Consider the following 23,691-nt stretch of genomic DNA (forward strand, 5'->3'; position numbering starts at 1 on the left):
ATTTTCCAGAGTGAAAACGCTGAGTAGTTGATAATTGGAGCATAAGAAATTGGCTGCTGCTGTGTCTCTGATCTCCTCTTGGCTCTGTTCTGTGGTTTGAGAGAGATTCCATGTTTATGGCATGCTCAAGACACGGTAACTTTACAAGCTGTGCTCTGAGCAACAGAAACATTAAGAAATTCTTCTTCTGTCTGAGGTCAGAATGTGTTTGATTTGTCAGGGAAAATGAAGTCAAGATGCATGTGATAATGGAGATGAATTGGTGAGATGGAATGCCAATAAGTATAAACAATTACAGGTTTGAGGCTGTGCTGCTGTTGCTCCAACAGTGCTCAGAGCTGAGATTACTGCATTGCAGAAGCATAATGCTGCCACAGCACAGACAGAAAATATACATCAGTTCAAATAAATCCTCTGGGTGGAGAAATAATTCTAGGCATTTTTCAAATGATGTTATCTCCCAGGCTCTCTCATCTCTAATAGGAAAGCAGAATGAAGTGATGAGATACGTAGCCTGGGAGCTACATATCTCAGATCACAGATCTGAAAAAATTGATAGCAATGCTGCCTATCTGCTTAGAACAGAGGGTGGCTCAGTGGACAGAATTCACAAGTCCTTACTTAGTCTGTTTTTAAACAAAGCTCTTTTTAGGAGGGCGTACTTTGGATGAGCAAGAACAGCAGAAACTTAGGTGTTTGGTCCTGTGACATGCAAGTGCTTTGGAAATGCTATGAGTTTAGTAGGATCCTGTGAGATTATGTGAAAGGATGCTAACAAGTTACAAAGAGATTAGATGTAATCGATAGAGAACAAGAGAACTCAAACTTCTGAGATTTCAGTGGCCAAGTTTACATTTGTATTTGGGTTTTGAAAACCAAAGACTATCTGGGGGCATTTTAGGTCTCTAGAGTATTAATTTTCCTTCTTTTCTACTTTTGGAGGAGCCCAGATTTTGTGACAGGCAGCTAGAAATAATACAACTGGAGATTATGGCAACAGGGGAACATACTCATAATGAAACCACGGAGTACTAGAACTGATTAATATCTTTTTATGTTGTGTTCCAACCTTGATAATTCTGTGATTCTGTGTTCCTGACCAAGGCAGATTAGTGTAGGTTTCTTCTTTTCTTTTGTACAGATACAAATCATTAAAAATACTACAAACAGGCTAGGTAGCCTGGACCAGCTGGAAATCCTTTGGAAAATGGTTCTGGTCAGTCTACAATTACAAGAGAAAATGCCTGAGTCATGAGCTTAATTACAATACTGGTAGATCACTCATTTCTCTCATGTCTTCTGGTTTGCTGAATAAGCTGAATTAGTGAGATTTTTTAATGCAAGACCTCCTAAGTCTATAAGAACACTGTAAAAATGTAGAGTCTTGGAGGCTTTACCTGCATGAAGATATGCATGTATAAACATACTTACATGCTTTTTATATTTATATAAATACAAAAATATTTTATATTGTGAAACATGTACTTTATATAAATATTTATATGTGTGTGTGAACTTGGTTTATGTTCCACAAAGCTCAGCGTTTAGCTTAAATATTTCAGCATACCCTTTAAATCATAGAATCCCTAGAGTTGGAATGGACCTCTGAAGGCCATCTAGTCCAACTCCCCTGCATGAAAAGGGACACCACAACTCCATCAAGTTGCCCAAGGCCTGATCCAGCCTTGCCTTGAATGTCTTCAGGGACAGTGAATTAACTATGTCTGTGGGCAACCTGTTCCAGTGCCTCACTACCCTCACTGTAAAAGACTTTTTCTTTACATCTAACCTAAATTTACCTTCTTGAAGCTATTTCCCCTTGTTCTATCACCAGAGACCATGCTGAAGAGTCTGTATGTTTTCTTCCTGTAGCTCCCCTTTAGATACTGTGAGGCCTCTATCAGGCCACCTCACAGCCTTCTCTTTTCCAGGCTTTTTCATCCCTCGCATCATTTTTGTGGCCCTCCTCTGGACATGCTCCAGCAGGTCCATATCTCTCCTGTACTGAGGACTCCACCTGTGGATGCAGTACTCCAGGTGAGGCCCCATCAGCAGAGTGAAAGGGCAGGGTCACCTCCCTTGACCTGATGGCCACTCTTCTTTTGATGCAGCCCCAGAAAGAGCAAATTTAAAGTGTGACTGATCATTTTTGTTTAGTGAGGTACATATAGAACAATGAAGTTGTGCATCATTTACTGTGAATTGCACATAAATATTTACTCTTCTTAGTTCCAGTGATATTCCTCTCAATTCTATTGAAAATCCTTACAGTTGCATTTGATGAGAATTTGTGGAAGCACCTGGATTGTTATTTATGCCTCACACTTTTATCTGTATAAGTCCTATCTGTTTTGTTTGGATTCCGGTAATCCCAGCTGCTCTGTTCTTTCCGTAAACAAGGATTGCAAAATCCAGTGCTCATTAACAGAGATCACATAACAAACAAAACTGATCTTAACGTCTGCTAACAAATTGGAACTGAGTTTCAATTCAGACCCATAAATATTAAGACGGGGATTGTATACATAGGTGTGGAAAAATTGGGGTGCTAACCAGCTCTGTTCTGAAAGTATTCCAAGTGACTGCAGGCTTTGTCTCTATTCAATTTCATTCTGGAATTAGGAGATTTGAATTCTGAGGATTGAACTAAAAAATCATAGAAAGCTTATGAGAAATTTGGTACATAAAGCAGAAATTCTTCTTCACTAATTTTTCTCTGCTGGGAGGTGGGGAAGAGTAAGAAGGAAACTAAAACTTAAAAAATGATCACACGGTGTGTATGGGAGCTGTTGAATCATGGCCTGAACCACTGACTGATCACCTGAGGCAATCACTGGGTCAGCCATGGGAACACATGTGAAGGCAATTCACCTGAGTGACCAGAAGGGGTGGAGCCTGTCTGCACCTCTTCCAGACCCCATTTAAGGGCTGACTGCCACTGTGGAAGGATTTCTTCTCTTGGAGTTTTCTACTGTGAAGCTAGAACATGTGTGAGTGTTTTTTTAATCTTTTATTCTCTCTTTCCATTGGGGTTATCTTTCTAATTGTACAACCTGTAAAATGCCATCTTAACTATGCTACTCTGCTAACTGTACATTTGTTGATTGTATTTGGTGCTTCAGAAGAGAATTTAAATCTTGGCTTCAATTAAAGCTTTTTAAAAGAAATCGCTTTGGTTTTATGTAGGTGTGTGTGTATGGGACATTGATATAGCCTGTAATTGATCCTGGCAATATTCCCCTGAAGTCTGAGTATTTCTACATGGTTATTCAATTTTCAGGTTTTAAGTTGCAATAGCTATCTTCAAAATGAGGTGAAATGTGCTAAGTTGCCAGCTTTGTTCTGCAGCATCTTCTTCATTAACAGATCTAAAAGTAGCCTGTCAGAACTGTCTGTGGTTAATTATAATGCCACAGGGTAACCCAGGTTGATCTCAACTCCAGCTTGCTGCTCGAAGCAAGAAACTTGGAGGTGATACAGTCATAGCCCTAGGGCCATCATCTTGAGAGACACAGCTCCTTAAATCAGTGAAGTTGTACGCAGTGGTATTTCTCTTCTATTATTGTTCTTTATTTTCTTCTGGTCAGGCCCATGCTGAGTGTGTAATGTGTTTGAGAGAGAACTGCTTAGGGAATAAAGTGTGAAAATACTCTATAAGTGCTGTGGTAAGTGTGGGTCAAGATGGGCTTGTGTTAATAATGTCTCTGTAAGGAGTGAGCTGCTCCTTGTTCACCCGCCCCCTAACCAAAATATAAGTAATGCTAGAACTTATTAGTCTAGGATATAAAAACAAACTGCTTGAGATCTTCACTGTGATATTTGATTTTCTTCTTTAATTGAAGCTGGTTTCATAAGTTGATAATTACGGAGCCTGAATCATATGATCACATCAACTGCAGCTTATGCTCAGAAGTGAAGACGCTCTCCTTGAAAACAGTGATAGAATATTCACAGTGCTATCCCAATTTAATTCAGGACTGAGGACTTAATGCTTTCAGGTTCAAACTCAACACAAATGCCTTCTCTCTCTCACTAAGCCATGTTTTGCTTCACTTTTATTACTTTTAATAGCTTAACAGAAGTTACTTCTGCCTGTTTAACTTCTGTTTATGGAGCAGAGGGTGTATGTGACCCATGGAGCTGAGCAAATGCAGAAGTGATAGCCAGCTTTTCAGGCAGAAATTTGAACACAGCTATAAGTCATCTGAAAATATAAGTTTCTTAGGTATCCTGCTTTTGGTTTAATTAGAATTTTTGTAGTCTTTTGTTGCCAGCTGGAACTGAATCGTTGGAAATTTTGGTGATATTTTTTAGCAGATACACATCTGAATAGTTGTTGCTCTTATGGTTTGTTTTTTTTTTTCCCCTCTCTAATATTTTGTCATATCATTATTGGATTTTCACATTTGAGGAACTGTGACGTAGGGTGATAATACTCAGTTTAAGTGAGAGGGGTGAGATGCTGGGTTACACGTACTGCAACCATACTGAACATACTCTGAACAGTTGTGAGGATGGGCCAGAATGCAATAAGTTTCAGATCAATCCTAGTCTTTATGGAAAAGGCTTTACAAGAAAGCTGGGGGACAGACCAGCTAATGTGTTCAGCTATGTATTATGCTGCCAAAGAGTCTATTAGCAATGTTTTGGCTCTATAGATGTCCTCAAGCATGTGGTCTTTCCAAAGTTCCATTTAAAAAAAAAAACAAAACAAAAAACCTTCAGATCAACCATTTGATTTTCTTCCCACATTTGTCTAGATGGAAAGTAGGCTTGTCCCCAGGAACAGCCCTTGTAGCCCACTCAAAAAGTGATATAGTGCCCAGATAGTTATTGAAAAAACATACAGGGAATTCATTCATACAATGAATAAATGCATCAGACTACACTGTATTTTCTGCCCAATAACAGACACAGCTGTGGCTTTCATTCAGCTGTTTCTGGCAGACGCTGCAGTATACTGTAAATTGTTATTCAATAGAGAAGAATTTGGCGTATGAATTAAGGTGAGTGATTTTATAGCTTTATCCAGAATGGGTTTCCTAGTGTATGATGTACTCCCTTAGGAATGTTCCCAAAAAGGCTGCTGCAAATTTTCCCTTATTATCTGTGGTAGGGTCTGTTCATTTTCAGAGATTTTTATCTTCCCAAGCAACTTCAAAACCCAATTAAAAAAATCAACTTGTGTACAGAGATAATATTCTAGAACAATCCAAAATATGCAGTCAGATTAATTTGCATTTAGATTGACTTTCCAATGGCTCTGAAATGCATTACAAATACAAATTAGGTTTCACATCATGACTGTAGAAACCTCTATCGCAGTGTTTTGGTGTAGGCAAAATTAGCGATGCTTTGACCTGAGAGGCATCTTTACTTCCATGCCAGTATGCACTACAAATTGAACTGTAGAAATTCTGTCATACATTACAATGAGAAACTATTACTAGTGTGGTCTCATCTGGGGATCTCTCCATTTATCAGGCTGTGAAAAGGATGCAGAACAAGTTAGGTGATAACTACCAGAGCAGCTGAGAAACAAAAGATTTGTGTTTCCCTGGCTTCAGCAAGAGGAGAAATAGAAGCACTTAAGAAAACTGGTTCTTGTCAGTGTCCTACCTTACTTGAAAGCAGAAAGACACAAAACTGCAAAGCTGTAGAGAGTTTTTTATACAGTTTTTAATAGCATCTGTAATTTCATGTGCAAAATTACATAAGCCAGGTTTTCTGCTATAATAGTGGCTGCTCAACATAGAATCATGGAACAGATTGGGTTGGAAGGGGCCTCAAAGATTATTTAGCTCCCCAAGCCATATGATATGCTCGTGGGCAAGCATGAGATTTGGAAAAATAGTGGATGAAAAACATGCCTGAAAGAGTTTGGTTGCTGTTCGATTGAGACTATTTTAATTTCTTATCCTTTCTCCTCCTCTTCCAGTAGCTTTCTGGAGGGATATCTGGTGTGGTCATGTTAACTTCACATTAATGCATGGAAAGGGACTTAACTGAGCCTTGTAGAAAGCTAAAAATATGCTTGCACTGTCCAGCTGTTTAGTTGGCCTGCAATACATTCCTGGACTATGACAGGTATGTTGCCACACACATGCTAGTGAAAACCAGTTTTCATCTTAAATATTGTTATATTGGTTTTATGGAAAGATTCGGTGAGACGAGCATCTTCTTCCAGCTGATTGCCAGTACTGGTGTCCAGGGACAGACATGCTGGTAGGCCAGTCAAACAACATCACTTTTCTGTTTTATTTCCATAGTATCTGGTAAACTGCCATTAAAATCCTTCTCAAGCTGAAAACTCCTTCACTGTTGTACTTAAGCTTCTTTCATTGACTTCTCTGTGTATTAGTCTGGTTGCTCTCAGGCTCCTTTTGCTTTTAGTCCCCCTAATATTACATTGCAATGACTTCTTTGAAAAAGAACTTTCAGCAGTTTGTGTTAAATCTGTTGTCTCATGGTATTGTATGAAGTTTATCACTTCACTGTTCACATTCTCCATACCCTTTAGAAACTGTAGGTCTCTCTCATGTCTGTCACTTACTGCCTCTTTTCCAGCCTGAGGAGATATGGCTAACTTCATTTTAATCTCTCACAGAGAAGTTATTCTTTAGCTCCCCTATCATATTTCGTTTTCTGTACCTTTTCTGATCTAATGTAACTCCTTTCAGTGACCAACTCTGCCTATGTCATTCAAGTGTCAGATCTACCACAGATGTGTATCACTATAAAAAGATTTTATTTTCTGATTTCTCTATTAGGCATGGTAGCTTTCACTAAGTTATTTTCTTAAAAGACTGCTTTCATTGTTTACTGCTAGTTTCCTAGAATGCTTTTAAATAATTGACAGCTTGCTATTCTTTCTATGCAGTTAGGATTATTCTAATTGGTATATTTTACTCTACAATTAGCAGTGGAAATTACTGCCCGAAATCTTATTGTCCAGTCATGCAGGGATCTTTTTATATATCTCTGCAGTACTTATTAATTCAATTCAGAGAAGCTTCATGTTATGAATAGCCTTTACTTGCTATTCAAACTCTGATTCAGATCAACAGATCCATTGGTTCCAGACCTACTGGTTGAGAAATGGAGTTCATGAAGCAGATACTCCCGCTTTGAGAACTAGCTGCTTTTTGTCTTTTCTTTCCCTCTCTCCCTTTCAAGAGGTTACTATTTACAAGTTGAGTATTTTTCTTCCTTTTTCATGACAGCTCAGCTCCTTTATATGTCTCCCAATCTGCTAAGGCTCTTTGAGATTCCAAATATATTATAAAGTGAATCATTCCATTTACATGTTTATTGGCATATTCAAAAAAAATGCAATACGTTTAGTAGGTATGGCAGCTCTCTATAAACTTACTTCCTTCTTCTCTTTTAAGATGTTTATAGGTACATAAACTATTAAAGTTTCAAACATCTGCCTGTTATAGAAACCTATAGAACAGGATTAAGTGTTTCCTTGCTTCTGAGACCTATTTAATAAGTTTTTTTTTATTTTTTTCCCCCATTCATGCAGCTTTCAATTTTTCCGGGCTGGGTGCCCTTAGAAGCCATTGGAATGATAAATGCCATACTTAGGATTTTCTATACTAGTTTCTCTAGGGCTGCTGCATGAGTGGCATTTGGTCTTTCAGACTTGCTACTGTTTTATTTACCCTAATGGCACTTCAGTTAGAGATTTCAAACTTGTTTCAAACACACACACACACACACACACACACACAAAATAAATAAATAAATTCTGAGCTTTTCTAATATAAACTCCAGCACAAATTAAGTTCTCCAAGGCAGTCTTATCTTCCTTGAATTCTCCTTTATACATCTTTCATGTATTAGTAACTGTCTCTGACAGAGCTCTTGATGTTTCTCTGTTTGCAAGACTTTTATGATTGATTGGGATGCCTGTGGCAAGATATTCTTCAGCGTGTTTTCTGATTTATTCTGTTTTTGCATTCAGCATATGGACTTCTGTACTCTTCATATTCTTCACTTGGATGTGACCTCTACTTCTAAATAACGTCTTTCTACCTGTCCTTCGTCTGACATTTATGAATGCTAGTTTTTTTTTTTTTGTTTGTTTTCATTTGAAATTTCTAAAGAGGTGACACACATTTGCTCTGAAGTCTTTGTAAAATATTTTAAAATTGTCTCCTATTTTACTTCAGCTGCTTTAACCTTTTAGCAACTTATCTGGTTTTCTTTTGATTAACCTCTTACTTTCGTGCTTTTCTTAAATGATGCTACAGCCAATGTTATTGTTTTCACCCCTATTCCCACAAAGACTTTGAATTTGAGTATATTGTGGTAAATTTTGGGTCAAGCCTGGTGGGTAGTTTAGAAATAGATCAATAACTGTTTTCTCCTTTGTCAGATCTTTGGCTGTTTGCTCCACAAAGCAGCCATTTTTACGACATAAAACCAAACAACTGATTTAAGTTTTTTGCCTCATAACCCACTGTGTCACTCTTCTGGTTTGCACAGGAGTAACCAAAGCATTTTGCAGTTATTGCCACGAATTTGCCCTCACAGCTTTTCTAATATTCTTTAGAATATCTCAGACACCTTTTAATCCAGAGTGAATCAGTAGCTGAGGGATCCACTTTCTTATTTGCCTATGGGTTGATTCCAGGTTTACTTTATTTCATTACTATGTAGCATTGATCGCATCTGTGTGATTTCTATTCTGATTTCATTTGTTTATCGTCCTTCAATTAAAATTTGAAGGTGACTTGGAAGTGGTTTTAGTCAGGTCTGGTTGCTTAATTTCATACAGTAAGCTTAGATGAATCTTTGTTTACTGAGACTGCTTTTCATGATTTCTTCACTGGATTTCATTGCCTTTATCCCATACCTACTTGCAGTGTGCTTTGGCAGAGGCAGAAGATGTTGTAGTGATCCACAGTTATGTGAATCACGTGATTTAGAGAGACTTAGTTAATCAGATGAAGATCTGCAACTATCTTGAGAAGGGAAGAAGGGAGATATTACTTGGAAGGAAGAAATAGAAAAGAAGCTTATCAACTCCCCTCCCACTTTCTCCAATTACCCATTGGGGATGAGACGAATTCTAAGGATTCAGAGCAGAAGAAGCATGCAGAAGTCACAAGAGAACTTCTGGACTGGAATGTTATGTCTTGAAAAGAGTTGCTTTCTTTCTGGTTTGATGTGGTTTTGATTCCATGCCCTGAAAGGATAACAGGCACCATGGACTGGTTTGTCTACGTTTTTAGGGAGTGAGAAAATGTAAATGCCTCAGTGGGGAACAGCAGCCATGAGAGGACACAGCAGCCTGGGAAAGCTACTAATTACTAATGTATTCCTGAAAGTGTGTTTTTAGTTTTAGTTTTTTCCACGGGATCAAATAGATTATTTATTTCAGACAAAATAAAGCTGCTCAGGAAAAAAAAAAAAAAGAAAAGAAAGAAAGAAAGAAAGGTATTTTTACTTATACAAAACACTGATTCATTGAAATGAGTGTGATCTACTAGGGTGTGTGAAGTGGATGTGAGCTCCTGGATTTCATTTTGCAGAATTAACCTCCTAGCTTCCTAACTGCTCACCTGGCTGATGATGGGAGACCAAACACAAAAGCTTTTGCTTCCAGTGGTAGGCAGCTTAACGGTTTTAATGATCTTTTTCTATGTTAAGCTTGCTTCTTCTTAGGCAATCTCGAATCAAGGGTCTTGGGTTTCCTAAGATGAAATGCTCCTTAATCCACTTTTTACAGCTCAAGAAAACATTGGATTATTCAGAAAACTTTCATGGGATTCCACTTCTCTAGTGAGCTTCTGCATTTCCTTTTCTTGTTCTTTTATCGAGCCAAAATGTCAATAAGGTATTTAGATTTCCCACTGAGCAGAAATTTTGGGCCCAGTGGTCCTCATACCTGAAGAAAGAAATGTATTGATTGGTATATTTGAGGTTTGGTAGGCTTCTAGAATGTAGAGAGAAGAGTTGTATCTGAAAGTAGTATAATATAGGCAATAGTAGACCTACTACATTGATAAGTACCACTAACATTGCTGTGTTAGGACCCTGATACAGCCTAAACTGGGGAAGGTTAAGGGCTTTGTAGTTGCATTGCTTATTTCCAACTTTTCATGTGTATTAATGATCCACAGAGCTGAAGAACTGCCCATCTGAGAAGAGTGTGTTATACAATCCTAAAAAGAAACAAAGAAAGGAGACATGAATTTTTCCCTCATATGCAGATTAAAATGTATTGCCATATGCCTTGAGCAGCCCCTCACTTCCCAGCACATACTCATGTTGCATGCACACAAGCTACAGAATAGCATGTTTTATTCCATAATCCCACAGTATCATCTTATGATTGCACAGCCTCTTAATTTTGTTTCAGATTTTTTTGTAATGTGGACTTTAAAGGCAGGAGGGTTTTCATTAAGTCATTAGACTGGCTTGCACTGTCATTAGAAGTCAGCGCTAGTATCTTTTCATCTTAGTGGATACAGTAATAATCTTTCCTCTATCTAATTTTTAGCTGAAACATGCTGTAAAACATAGATGCATGTTAGTAAATACAGAGTCTGAAAAACGTTCATTCTATTTTCTGTGCATGTTTCCTTTTTTTCCTTTGGTAGTAATGTAGATGTGGTATGATAGCTTATGGGAAAGAAACATCTGTTCTAAAGGTACACCATGAATTTGAATTGATACTTATTCACTGACTACACAGTACTTTGTGTTAAAAATAATCCCTAAATTTATGGCTGGAAAAGCTTGAGGAAGAAACTGGTGTCTGTTCTTCTAGCCAGCTTACAACATCATTCTTATTTGACGCCGTTATGTGTAGTTTCTTCATTTAAATCAGATGCTTTCTCCATCTGTTGTGAATGTGAGCCTTCCATGCATGAAAAGTGTGTATGTTAGTATAGATAAATCTATCATACTAAAGGGGAAAAAAATTACCTGACAGATTTGGTAGCTTTCGGAGTGGACAGAAATGCTAAGACCACTTTTAAGTAGTGATTGTTTCAACTTGATTGAACTCAACATGATTTTGTCTTTGCTCCAAAGTCTGCAGCTCTGTCAGGAAGTGCAAATGAACTGGCAAAACTGGTATTTGCAAAGTGTACAATCAATGCGTAGAGCTATTGCTTCCTTTGTTCTTTATTTCTACCTCTTGCCAATTGTGCAGATCCATAATTTCAATGATAATGGGTTACATTGTGTCTAAAATAACACTTCCTACTATTTCAGAATTTAAGTCTATGGGCGATATTAATATATTAAACTCAAGGTGTGTGTGATGGTTTTACAGTGCCTTGGATTTACTTCCCCTTTGATATTAGCTGAGCTATGAGAGAGGTAGAGGAAACTTGAAATAAACTTTTTAAAGATGTCATTTGCTCTCACAGGGATTTCTTTTAAGGTATGTGTCAGATGCCTTCTCTACTTAAAAATAAATCATATTCCTTCTGAGTTCATTTTGGAGATATTCAGTTGTGAACTGAATGGAGTGAATCTTCCAGTGCTCAATATGTAAGTGAAAAATAGTAATAATGATCTCAGTGAATGTTCAAGGGTTAATCTGGGCAAAGAGCATGCAGGCATTATTTGTAATGTGTTTTATCCTTTCTGCTCCCCACCCTTTTTTTGGCCTCAACGTTGTCAACACATTTTTGTTTTGTTCTTTAAAAATATGTTTGCTATTATAAGATAATTGTGGAAAAATTTAAATTCTTAGGAGAATATGAAGAATATGAAAACCAAGACATTCTCCTTCTGCTGTGAATGGAGAGAACGCTTTCATTTTGTGATCATCCTCATTTCACTCATGAACTAAGCTATTGGTATGAGCAATTGCATTACAAATCTGAGTTTAATTTTCTGGGTGCACTTCATTTTCCTGCTGTTTTATTCAAAATATATGCTTATGAAGTGAGCTCAGAAAGTGAAGGAATGCTATCAAGGAGAAGTTGAATTTGTTGGATCTATTATTGAAAGCACTCGGTCACTTCAAGTTATGAGTAGTGGTGTGTGCTGTAAGATGGCTAATGGCATCTTCCTCTTGTAATGCTCCCGTTCTCTACTTGATTCTGCTTTTCTGATTGAGAAGAGCAACAGTGATTTTCAGAGGTGGACTTGTCTGATTGGATCTAAGCACCTTCCATGACTGAAAAATTGCAGTACCAGATAGGACAAAGTGTCAGTCTTGCTCTAAGCTGTCTCTATCACTGATAAGTGGGACCTCTAGGATGAGTAGGCACTGGGCAAATAAACTTAACATTATCTCCCCTCACCATGCTCTGTGGAGAGAGGACTGTGGAGAACTGTCCCTACTCACTCCACATCCTTTCTTGTGGTTTTGTAGTCTTTGATTGGAGGTGCTGCAAGTCCTCTCTCTTCCGAGACATAGTTGTTCAGACTCTGTGCTTGTTTATCACGTGGTCACCTTTTCACTCTGCTCCCTGCCTGCTGTGCACATCTTGGATCTTCCAGTTTAAACTGTGTTCCGCTCTTCTCCAAAATGAAGGCACTCAATTTGAAAGGTATTTCTGAATCATGGCTTGGCACAACTGCAGTGAAAATTATTTTGCTTTGTTCTCATGTTTTATTTATTTGATTGTTTCTGACGTTTTCACTTTCATTCTATGGAACCATCTGTCACAGTGTTAAGGTCTTGCTCCAGCGTGGTAACTCTTAGCTGGGAAACCATTGCTGTCTATGTAGAGCTAGGATTGTTTTTCCCTTTGTGCATCAATGTGATGTTTACACACAATGAATTTCAGCTGTTTTTTTTTATTGCCTAGCTGTTTGGTCTTGCCAGGCCCTTCTGCAGTTCTTCAGTCTGCTCACGTTCTTACTCTTCTACATAACTCAGCGTCATCAGCAGTCTTTACCTCATGCCTTATCCATTTTTCTAATAATGCCTGAATATATTAAATGGCTCATTTCTCAGCACAAGTGCCAGTATGAATAAACTGGTGACCTCCCTCTGTTGTGCACACTGACCACTCACAACCTGTTTCTTATTTTCAGCTTATTCATGCAAGCATCCCTTATGCTACAGTCAATTTCCTTTGTCATCCTTAGCAAAAGACTAGAAACCTTGGCATGTATGTTCCATGGATGTGAGCATTACCTCCAGCATCTCCATTTGCTGCCTGTGCCACTGGTATTTTGGCAGATCACCACATCCTCTTTTTCCATTTTTTCATCAGCTTTTGTCCAGGTTTCCGCTGAAATTCACCTTCACCATCTCAGCTTGTGATGCAGGGTCTCCTGTGGCCCCTCCAAGGCCATGTACCCTGTTGTTTATTTGCTTGATGATTGAACCTTCCATTGCTCCAACCTGTTTCTTCCTATCTGGTCTTTGATCTTCCCCTCGCTTCAACTTCCTCTAAAGAAATCTGTCCTTGGACATAAGAATATAGCTTCCAGGAATTTTCTGTGTGGTGAAGTTTTGTTTAGAAGTGGGAAAGGAAGGCCTCTTCTGTCACTTCCTCCTGAGACCCTCCCCAAGTGCGGGTGCTGCCTGTGAGCATGCACAGACTGAGGTATGCTGCTTTGCACGCAGAGAGTGATGTGAGGGATAACAACCTATGGAGAATATTTAATGAAATAATCAGATAAGGTTATAGATCAGTTTATCCTTTTAGGTATTTAAAGCTTCCATGTTCTTCTTCTGGACTTGGTTTCTTTGTTTAAAAGTAAATTTCTTGCATATTTTGTACAGGATTCTTTCAAGGCCTGTGGTGCTCTGTACCCAAAGTTTGCTAATTTTCACTTAGTCATCGCAACCTTTTCTATATAAGCCTTTGAAATGCAAAGAACTGTGATATTTTTGTTGAGAAGAAACTCACCTTCTTCCAGATACAAGAAAAACAAGCAACTGAAGAACCGTAATCTCCCCCCCTTCCCCCCCCCCCCTTTTTTTTTTTTGTGTGTGTGATTTTTTTTTTTTGTTTTTCATTAAATTTCCAAGGAGAACCTGATGGCATTGCTTCACTAGTGCTGGCTGATGTGGGTGCTGCGGATAATTGGACTGAATCTCAGCTTAGTATATAGATCTTTTACAGCAGTTAAGAGTAACTTGCTTCTTAAAATAATGCTTAGAAGAACTTAATTTTCTTTCTAGGAATTTCTAGGGGGGTTTCATCAATTTTATGTTTGTATGTCAGGTGACTATATATTACTGAGTAAAATGAAGAGATACTAGTTAGTATCTGATGGTTGTATGCTCTATTGCACAAAATTTAGAGATTTAATTAGATGTTGGGAGAAGCTCTTCACTCAGAGGGCAGTGAGGTGATGGCACTGTGGTGCCCCAACCCTGGAGGCACTCAAGGCCAGGTTGGATGGCTGAGCTGCTGAGGGGCAGTCCTGCCCATGGCAGTGGGTGGGACTGGGTAGGTTTTGACGTCCCTTCTAACCCAAGCTGTTCTACCATTCTATGAATTTCTGCTGTTCACCACAGTGGTGATTTATAGCTTAGTTTGAATCCCTGGCATAATCCCCTGAGGGAATAAGATCTAGAAGTCAAATAAGAAAAGTGAGGAAATGTCTTTAATATGATAATGCAAGTATTCGGCAGGTCAGTGTGCAATTTGCAGTGAAATAGCTTGGAAATGATAAATCTCTGAATGATTTCTGATACCCTGTGTGGGAGATGGGAAAGGAGGGCAGCCAGGCAGTTTGAAGAAAAGCATGCATACACGCTTCGCAGTCAGTAAGGATACTCTGAGAGTTAAATATCTGAGATGCTGTTCAACTATTCTTGACTTAACAGGAAGCGACTGTTTCTTACAAAGGCTGGGGTAAAATCTAAATCATACCCAGACGCAGCTCTGAGCACTGGGAGGATGGCCTCTAAGACCTTTTCCCTAACATGCTGCTGAGTGCCTGAGACTGTCAATGTCCTTCATGATTTGAGGGGCATATATCAGTGGCTGCCTATTCTTTTTTTGAGCACGCACTAGTCTCAATGTTTTTGCAGTGATAGTGGGGCTGGCTCAGCAGGGAAGTCTCTGTGAGTAGCTTCTCTAAGCCCCTAACCTACCCAAATGTACTGTGGATTTTACAGGTAGGAAGGAGCAGGGTAGGACTTGGGATCTTTCCCTTCTAAGAAAATAAAAGAGGAAAACCAAACCCAAACAACATTAAAGGGAGAAGCTGCTGGCTGGGTGCCATGCTGAATGGCCTTGTTCTCCAGTTCTCTGGACCTAATTAAGCAACTCAAGGCGATGGTGAAGTCTAATGGCAGCAAACAGAAGATAGTTAACACATGGGATGTGCCTGTGATGTGGCTTTCTGGAATGAGAGATTGCGATCTCGGGACAAGGAGAGGAGGGATGAGGAGTAAGGGGAGCAAAGGGAAGGAGGTCCCTCCACAGAGACAAAAGTGGCAGACACAGGAAGAAGCTTTGTTTCCTCCCAGCAACGCTGGGAAGAGCTGGAGAGAGTTTGATTTCAAAGTCCAACAATGAAGCGATGGCATTTGTTTCCAATTCAGCAGGAATGAGTGTATGGTTTGAACAATTCTTTCGAGGTTCCTGGCAGGGGGAATATAACTCATCTCAGCTGGCTGTTTTTGGAGATCAAATGACACAGAAAAAAAAAAAAATTGCTCAAAGCTTAGGGTATCCTTCTGGCAGCCAGAGACCATGCACATCTTCACAGATTTGCTATTTGCTCTAATGTGGACCAAGAGCTGCGTGCTGTGTAGAAAACTGCTTGCTTACAAAACAATCTTATTACTGCCAGATGTTGGCTCCCTGCCTGCTTTTACATAATTCAGGCTTTTCTTTGCTCAAGATGTTACAATTTAAAGGTGCTTTAGAAGTTTTATTTTAAAAGCCTTGATAATGCTTTTATCCTTACTCTTTTTTTTCCCTCTTGCTCAGAGTGGCTCTTCCACCACCACATGCTGCAATCTGGTGTATGTGGAGTATGTTAATGTGGATAACCAAGAACAGCAAAACTCTTTCTTAGCTCTACTCCTGGGCTGATTAAAACAAGCATAAAAGTATCCCTAAGGCTCTGCTGTCTGCATCCTGGTGACTCATATGCCAGATATAATGCACAGCTTTTTCTTAACTGCTGTCCTAGATAGTATGTGTATTTATATGTTTATGTATCTATATGTTTCTAATTAGATATTTAGGTGAAGGATTACTGTAAGTGTCCAAGGACTGATAATAGAGGCCTAAGCCAGGCAAGAGATGTGCTGTAGAAGAAAATTTCTCCATGCTGCTAGCAGAGCTTTGTTCTCGTGGACTTCATTCTTCATTCATGGGCAAGTAACTACCAAAGAAACATCATACCACAGGATTATGACGTTCTTCATTGAATTTTCAATGATTACATAAACTAGCAATGAGTAATGACAAGATTATTTTAGCAGGTTACCTGTGGAGTTGGAAATTGGTGTTTCAGTTCTGCCTCTTTTATTTTAATTTATTGTTTAACGTCCTTGAAAAATGGCTACTGCAGCCTGGCTATCAAAACTGTGTGGTTCTATGGTAGGCTAATTCTTGAGGACAATTTCAGGTGCCCTGACACCATTGTTTGTGCCTCCTTTGCCTGGAAAGCAGAATATAGTCAGTCCTTTGCTGGGGAACTCAGTGGTGTGTATAAAACAGTAGTAATGTGAAGGAAATAATGTAAAAATCAAAATTGTATATCTGACATTCTCCTCCAGTTCTAGACAAACATCAAAGTCATGTATGTTTGAAAAACGTAAGTTTAAGCTTACTATTTCACTCTGCCTTTGGATAAGGAGCACCGTAGGGAAAAAAAACCCCACAGGATAACCCTACCATGTGAGCTGGTCATGGGCATTCTTCTTCCCCACACCCACAACCCTTTCATATTTAGGCTTTTGAATGCACCTTTCTCCCTAAGCTTTAGAGTATTTTTACCATGCAAGTTAACAATTTTCCAGCCACTAAAATGCTTCAAAACAAACAAAAAACCACTTTCATCCTTTCTTCATCCTTAGGATAAGCACCATTGTAAGTAACAGAATAAATAAATTATAGCAATAGTCATTGGCAAAATAAAGCGGTAATAAGTAATTGTCATTTGAGGATTAATATCTAGCCTATATTTTGCCCATTTATTTCACAAGACATTGCTCTAAAGACCCTGTAGTGATTTAGGTAATAAGAGCATTTTGGTCTAATAAAGTGCAACTTACTGTTGTGCCCATTAATAGGGTCCCTGAAGACCAGTTTGTGAACAAGGTTACCCATAAGGACTGCACATACAATTCATTTCTAGGCAGTTCTTTTTTCTGTATATGAAAGCACTTTTTTTTTTTTTTTTTAATCTCTGTTGCTGCTTCATCTACAACATAAGAATTTAAAATGTTCTCACGTTTCATAGTTGAATTCATGGGCTAGTATTAATTATTTGCTCTGCTGGGACCTGTATGATCAGATGTTGCCTAGTCTTTACCCCATGCCAGTTGGGCTAAAGACTCGCTGTGTTATTCTTCTTTCAGAAAGAAGATCTGGTAGACATTAGGCATTTTTATCTTTTTAGATACATCAGTGTTTGAAAATGCATTTTGGTTTGACTTAGAATGAAAGCACATTGTTTTGCACCGAGACTTAAAACAAACTGCTTCAGAAAATGAGGACGTATAAATAATCGAACATTTGTTTTGAAATGCAAAAATCTCAAAATGTTGGACTTTGTGTCTCTTTAGAATGTTTTTGGTATTTTTTTTCCCATAATAAATGGAAGATTAGCCTAAGAAGACATGACATAGTACACAAATAATATAAAACCAATTTTCCCTTAAAATCAGATTCCTTTCTCAAATAAAGTCATGCTGTTTCTCTTTTAAAAATGTTGTCACTGAAATAATGCATTTTTCAAAATGCCTCACTTCAGAAGGGAACATTTTGAAAATATTTGTGTGAATGCAGCTGGCAAGAGCTTCTTTTCTGAGACAGATACAGCTTTGACACACAAGAGGCAAATGCAGCCTTGTTGACTAACTGTTTTCTGTTACTGAGGAACTACTGAAAGAAGCTTTCTTTTTTCTTTCCGTAAACTTTTGTTATTTTTCAACAGAGAAGAAAAGACATGTTGCAGCAGGCATCACTTTGGCTGTTGTACTGAAAATATAAGAACAGAAGAATGAAGTCTGCCAGTCTTCCTTTCCTGCCCCCCCACCCTCCCTCAGGGCTTTCTATTCCTCAAATCCATCTGTGCATACCAAGTGCATATGTGTGTGCATGCACCCACATGCAAAGCGAGGGCATTGCAACTCTGTCATGTTATCTGTGGTGTGCATTTCCCACCAGGTGGTGCTAATGGAAGAGTCTTGTCTATACAGCTGAAACTTCATCAATGTATATGATTGGGAAAAGGGACACATAGTACTATTCAAGCTGAGCTGGGTGCTATCGAACTTTAAGATTTAAACATGTTACTTTGAGCCCATGATAACACTGAGAGAATGTGCTGTTACAGAAGGATATACATGGTGTTCTCACATCAGTTATAGTCACTGGTTATTCTCTAATGGAGAAACTGTGAATTTAAATAACAGCTTTGTTTTTTGTAGTCTCATCCTGCTTCAAAGAATGTTAAATAGCTCATAGCATTGCGCTTCAGAAGTATAGAACAGAGTGAAAGTAAAGGGAATGGGTCAAGGAGTTCCGAGTTTATTGTTGAGTACCCATTTGACTCAAGTAGATCCTTTTAGTTTTACTACATTCCCAGTCACAATGTAGATATAATAATTAGCCGTTTCTAGTGCATTTGTAAGATTATGTTCGTGCTGTTGGGATTACTTGATGGAAAGATCTTTAGAAATGCAAAGTGTCCTCACAAAGATAAACAATCCTGTTAAGACTGCAAAAAAAACTTTGTTGTATTGATGGAGTAAAACAGTACCCTGAAAAATAAGCTCCTCTTCACGAAATCATTTTAAACAACATATCTGAAAAAGCCTTTAGGTTTGGAATTTTCCAAAATGATCAGTGTTTTCCTACCGCTGGAGCCAAAGGTGAATCTCCCATGAGTCATGCCATCCCACTCCAAATACCTTCCCAATCACTTTCCAACCACAACAGAACTGAAAAAAATAAAATAAATAAATCACAGGATTTATTGAGGAGAAAGACTTAATCAGCTTTCACATCCAAAAATAGCTAATTAGAGTGTGTTTGGTTCCTGAAGTTGAAAACAGAAGATACGGATGATGTCACTGTGAGCTAATTTTAGTGTATGTTTCTCAAATGTGATACAGGGTAAAAGCATTGCAAGCTCTGTCAGCACAGTATCTTTTCACCAGAGAGAATTATGGAATTGTAGAATAGCTTTGGTTGGAAGGAACCTGAATGATCGTTGAGCTCCAGCCCCCTGCGGTGTACAGGGTTACCAGCCACTAGAAGTGGATTTTGAGCTTTGGCACCCCTAGGCAGCAAACTGCCTGTGTGACGTGCATGTGATGTAATAGATTTGAAGGAAAAACCTGTAATTATACCACGTTTACCTGGGCCAGCTCCTTCCAAATCAGAAAACTGTGTGGCTGATGCTGGAGGAAGAGTCATTGGATAGCACAAAGTGTCAGAGCACTCTTCACATATGTCTGTTTCTTTACTGTTTATAGGTTAGCAAAGGAGGAAGAGCCCTTCAAATGCCAGGTACAAATGACCAATGATGAATCTTAGCAGTAGTGAATGTCCCATGCCTTATCTATCTATCTACATATACTTGTGTGTCATTGGAGATGGCAGTGCCTTTTACAAGAACAATTTTCTTCTAATAGATATATCTCCTTGGATCACAGTGCAAGTTATAAGGATGTATTGCAGGTTTAGAGGTTATGAATGTGAAACTGATAATGTGACTGGTCTGCCCAAAAGCAGAAATTTACCTTTCGAACCTCTAAAGCAAGAGTCATCTATGCTCCTTTAGAGTCACTTATGGAAAAAGGCACTTTCTAGAGTACAGCCCACATTTTTCTTTAGATGTGCATATTAGGGTGAGATGAATCATAAATCAACAGCCTACACTGGGCCTGACAAATCCCACTGCTGGCTGCAATGCATATACCCAACGTGCAGATAGAAGACATACATACTGCCTCCCCTTTGGCAATGTGCAAGCTTTCCCCTTCAGAGCTGTGTGCAGAGAGGAACTGGGGACAACTGGTGCTCTTGGATTGTTGTTCAGGCATTTGCTGTAGGATGTTCTTCTCATTCTTTCATCCCTCACAGAATTTCAGGCCATTCTGAAAATAGATAGAATCATCAGAATACATATCAGTTGATCAAAACAATTTAGTGTGAGTTGAAGAAAAGTTAGCCTGAGACACTCTGAAAATCAAATTGTGTTCCACCTTGAATGGCCTTTTGCCTTACATTCACATGTAATTCTGGAGGATTTGTTTCCCCAGTAGAAACAATAAATATTTAAGCAGAAATTATCAGCACCTGTATGGGGAGCGCTGAAGGAATAAGAATCACACTGGTCCAAATGGTGCAGCCCTGATTCTGATAAGTGTGGTGGGAATATAGTTTCTTGTATCAAGATGTGTAATTTCAGTTTGATCTTTTTTTAGCCATTCCAGAAGACTTTCATATCCTGTGACTTTCGGGGATGATATGCCCAGACCTCATCCTGTCAGGACCAGCCAGGGTGCACAATAGGATCTGAGAGTGAGAAGTGTGCTTAGATTCCACAGTCAAGACAAGCTGCAGGGAAGTTCTCTTTGTCCTTTGTGCCTCCTAGTTTTTTTCCTTTTCTTTTTTTTCCCCTCTCTTTCTTTCCCTCTGTCTTTCTTTCCCCCTTTCTCCTTTTCTCCCTTTCTTAATTGCTCTAATTTACTTATATGGGCCCTTTTCTTGGTGTGACTAGTGAGGGGAATGGGATGAGTTGATCTCACAACAATCTTTGTAGGAGAAAATATAGACACCACTCTAAACTTGCGCTAACTGCATATAGGTGTAATTTTGCCAGTGTCAGTGGAAGAAGTGTCAGTGGAGAAGTTTTGAAATAGCCATTTAAAACAAAACAAGAGCAACCCCATAACCCAGTTTTTACTGGATATCATCCACAGCTCTCTGATCAGCCTTATATATTGTGGGCTCTGCATCATACATGGTAAAATATCTAGCAGTGTTTTCCTCACTTGTGTTCCCAGACAGTTGGAGGCTGGATAATGGTATGCTATTAAATACAATAATAGCTCCCAGCAGTGCCAACATACAGCTATGTGTTCTGAAGAATTAAAATTAGAGTGTGCAAATGTTTTAAAAGGTTTATCTCCTGGTGGGAAAAGAAAATCTCCCTTTTAGGTAACGCTGTCAAGTTCTCCAACTAGAGTAAACAGCCAGGATCTTCTGGCACAGGAAGCTGAAAGTAAATTTGATCTTTGGTGTAATAAAATTAACAGATTAGAACTTTATTCTGCTGTTATTTCGAATAGATTATCAGCCTCAAAAAGACAGCAAAAAAGTGTGATTAAACAAACAAAAGCCCCAGTTGAAAGAATTGCATCGATAGAACTCCTAGATCTAATGTAGGTTTTTTTCAAAATCAGATCTTCCACTTCTTATTATTTTTTAATTGAGATGTGTTTACGCTTTGCAAGTAAAGGCAAATTTATCAGTTGTGTGTGCAGCTCCTGAGAAGATTCAGCCAGTGTCAGTTCAGAATATTTAGCTAAAATACTTCCCAGCTACATCAGAACATATTTAACAATAAAAGCAACCATGTCACTCAAAAAAACACATCAGGAAATGGCTTTCTTTCTTCTTTCCTGTGCTCTTTTGTTCTATTAAAAAGTCAGTCAAATTCAAACTAATTCTTGTAAAACTAAAATCAGTATAAAAGCAGTGTTCTTTTAGGAAAAAAAGAAAGATGACTTGAGTATAATTATTTTTGAATTAGACTTCAAATCCTAGATAAAAGCATATGCTTTCAGAGCTGCATGGTGTCTTGACAACAAAAAGTATTTACTACAATTAAAAAACTGCTATATACAAAGCAATTTGTTACAATTTTCTCTCTCTATTTTTTAATGTAGCAAAAAAAAAATAAACCTCACCAAAGTTAATCCTATTTGAAAATCTAAAAAAATGACTTCCTTTTTCACACCTCTTGCCCCAATTTATCACTGTGGCCTCCTTTTGTTGTAAAGCACAAGTCAACACTGACAAAAATATCCCTTTTTATTGTTTTATGTGGAGAAAAAGGGAAAATAATAATTAAATCCTCATTTTATCACAAACTCTTGGGTGTGAATAATAAGAGTTTCTTTTCTACTACTGCTGGGAGGGAGAAAGGCAATTAAAATAGAGTGTTGCACAAGAGTTTGCTTTTCCACTCACTTGATCTGGGCCTGGCTGCAGATCTTTAGGGATTACAGACCTGGCCAAAACTGTAGAAGATAGACTACAGTTTTGTATCTGTCTTCAGAACAGTAACCATGATGAAGCAGCTTGTGTTTTCTCATGATGCATCCTGGGAGACCTGAAAGCTGTTGCTGGTGTGAGGCCCCATGATGGCATGATGGCCAGCTGGGGCAAAAGGCGTTCCTCCTTACATCCTGCCCAAGTTTTGTTCCTAGAAAAACTGGGTAAGCTGATGCCTACCTTGGATAAATGGTGAAGTAGTACACAGGATGAGGATGTGCCCCAAAAGAGAAATCTTTGTTCGGTCAGAAAAGATACCCAAAATATCTGCAGATACTTGCCACCTGCACCCTGGCTTTGTTGTTTTGGGAGCAGCTATGTGTGCTGGGAATAGACACTGGGGGAAGCACTTTGACCACCACAGAGATGGCTCAGTGCTCACTTCCGAGATTCATGGTTTGCTTGCCACGTGCAAAAAATGTGCTTTGTTCTAGAAAGATCTCTTCATTTATCCCTAGCCTTGATTTAGTCTTCAGCAGTTGAAGACAAAAGCTTCTATTTGGGCTAGAGTATCATGGGATGCAAACAATGGGATCTGTGAGTTGCCATTAGGAGCATTTGTTATCTACAAGTTAATTATACTATTCTTATAAATGACTGCAGCAGAAATGCTAATTCAGGGTTAGAAACAGTGATTGAGCACATGGTGGGAAGACAGGGCCAACCCAGGGGATTTCAGAGGCATGCAGAGCCCCTGAGTGACCAGAAGAGCTGCAGCCAGGATCCATCCCTTCCCAGACCTCATTTAAGTTTTGGCAGTGGAGGAAAGGGTATGTCACTAGCAATCTCTGCCTACCTGGGACATTCCATGGATAAACAGATTGTTTCCTTTGCTTCTGTGCCCACAGCTGCTGAATTTGAGCATATCCTCATTTGCTGCAGCCTAGGACTTCGCTACTGTGCTGCTATTGCTGTGCATTCCATTGTATTACAGCATTATAATGATGTATGGGTGACTTGTTGGCACCAAAAGCCAAACCTACAAATGAGACAATATGAGAAAGAGTGGTTCTATTTCTGTGACTTAAGGTAATGTGTTTTTCAATGAACTAAATTACATGAATCCTCTGCATACAGAATATTTCTGCATTTTGAGAGATTAAAATTCCCTGGTGGTCCAGTTTCTCTGTACACAGAACAAACACACTCGTATGGTCTACACATACACTCAAACTTACCTAAATCTATCTAAATCAATTTTCTTTTTTTTTTTTTTTTTTTTTTTTTTAATACAACCAGTATTCTCCTTTAAGTTGTCTTGGTCAATATATTTCATTTC

Source organism: Coturnix japonica, chromosome 2, assembly GCF_054131305.1.
Source record: "Coturnix japonica strain WE chromosome 2, WE-NBRP24, whole genome shotgun sequence".
NCBI classification, from domain to species: Eukaryota; Metazoa; Chordata; class Aves; order Galliformes; family Phasianidae; genus Coturnix; species Coturnix japonica.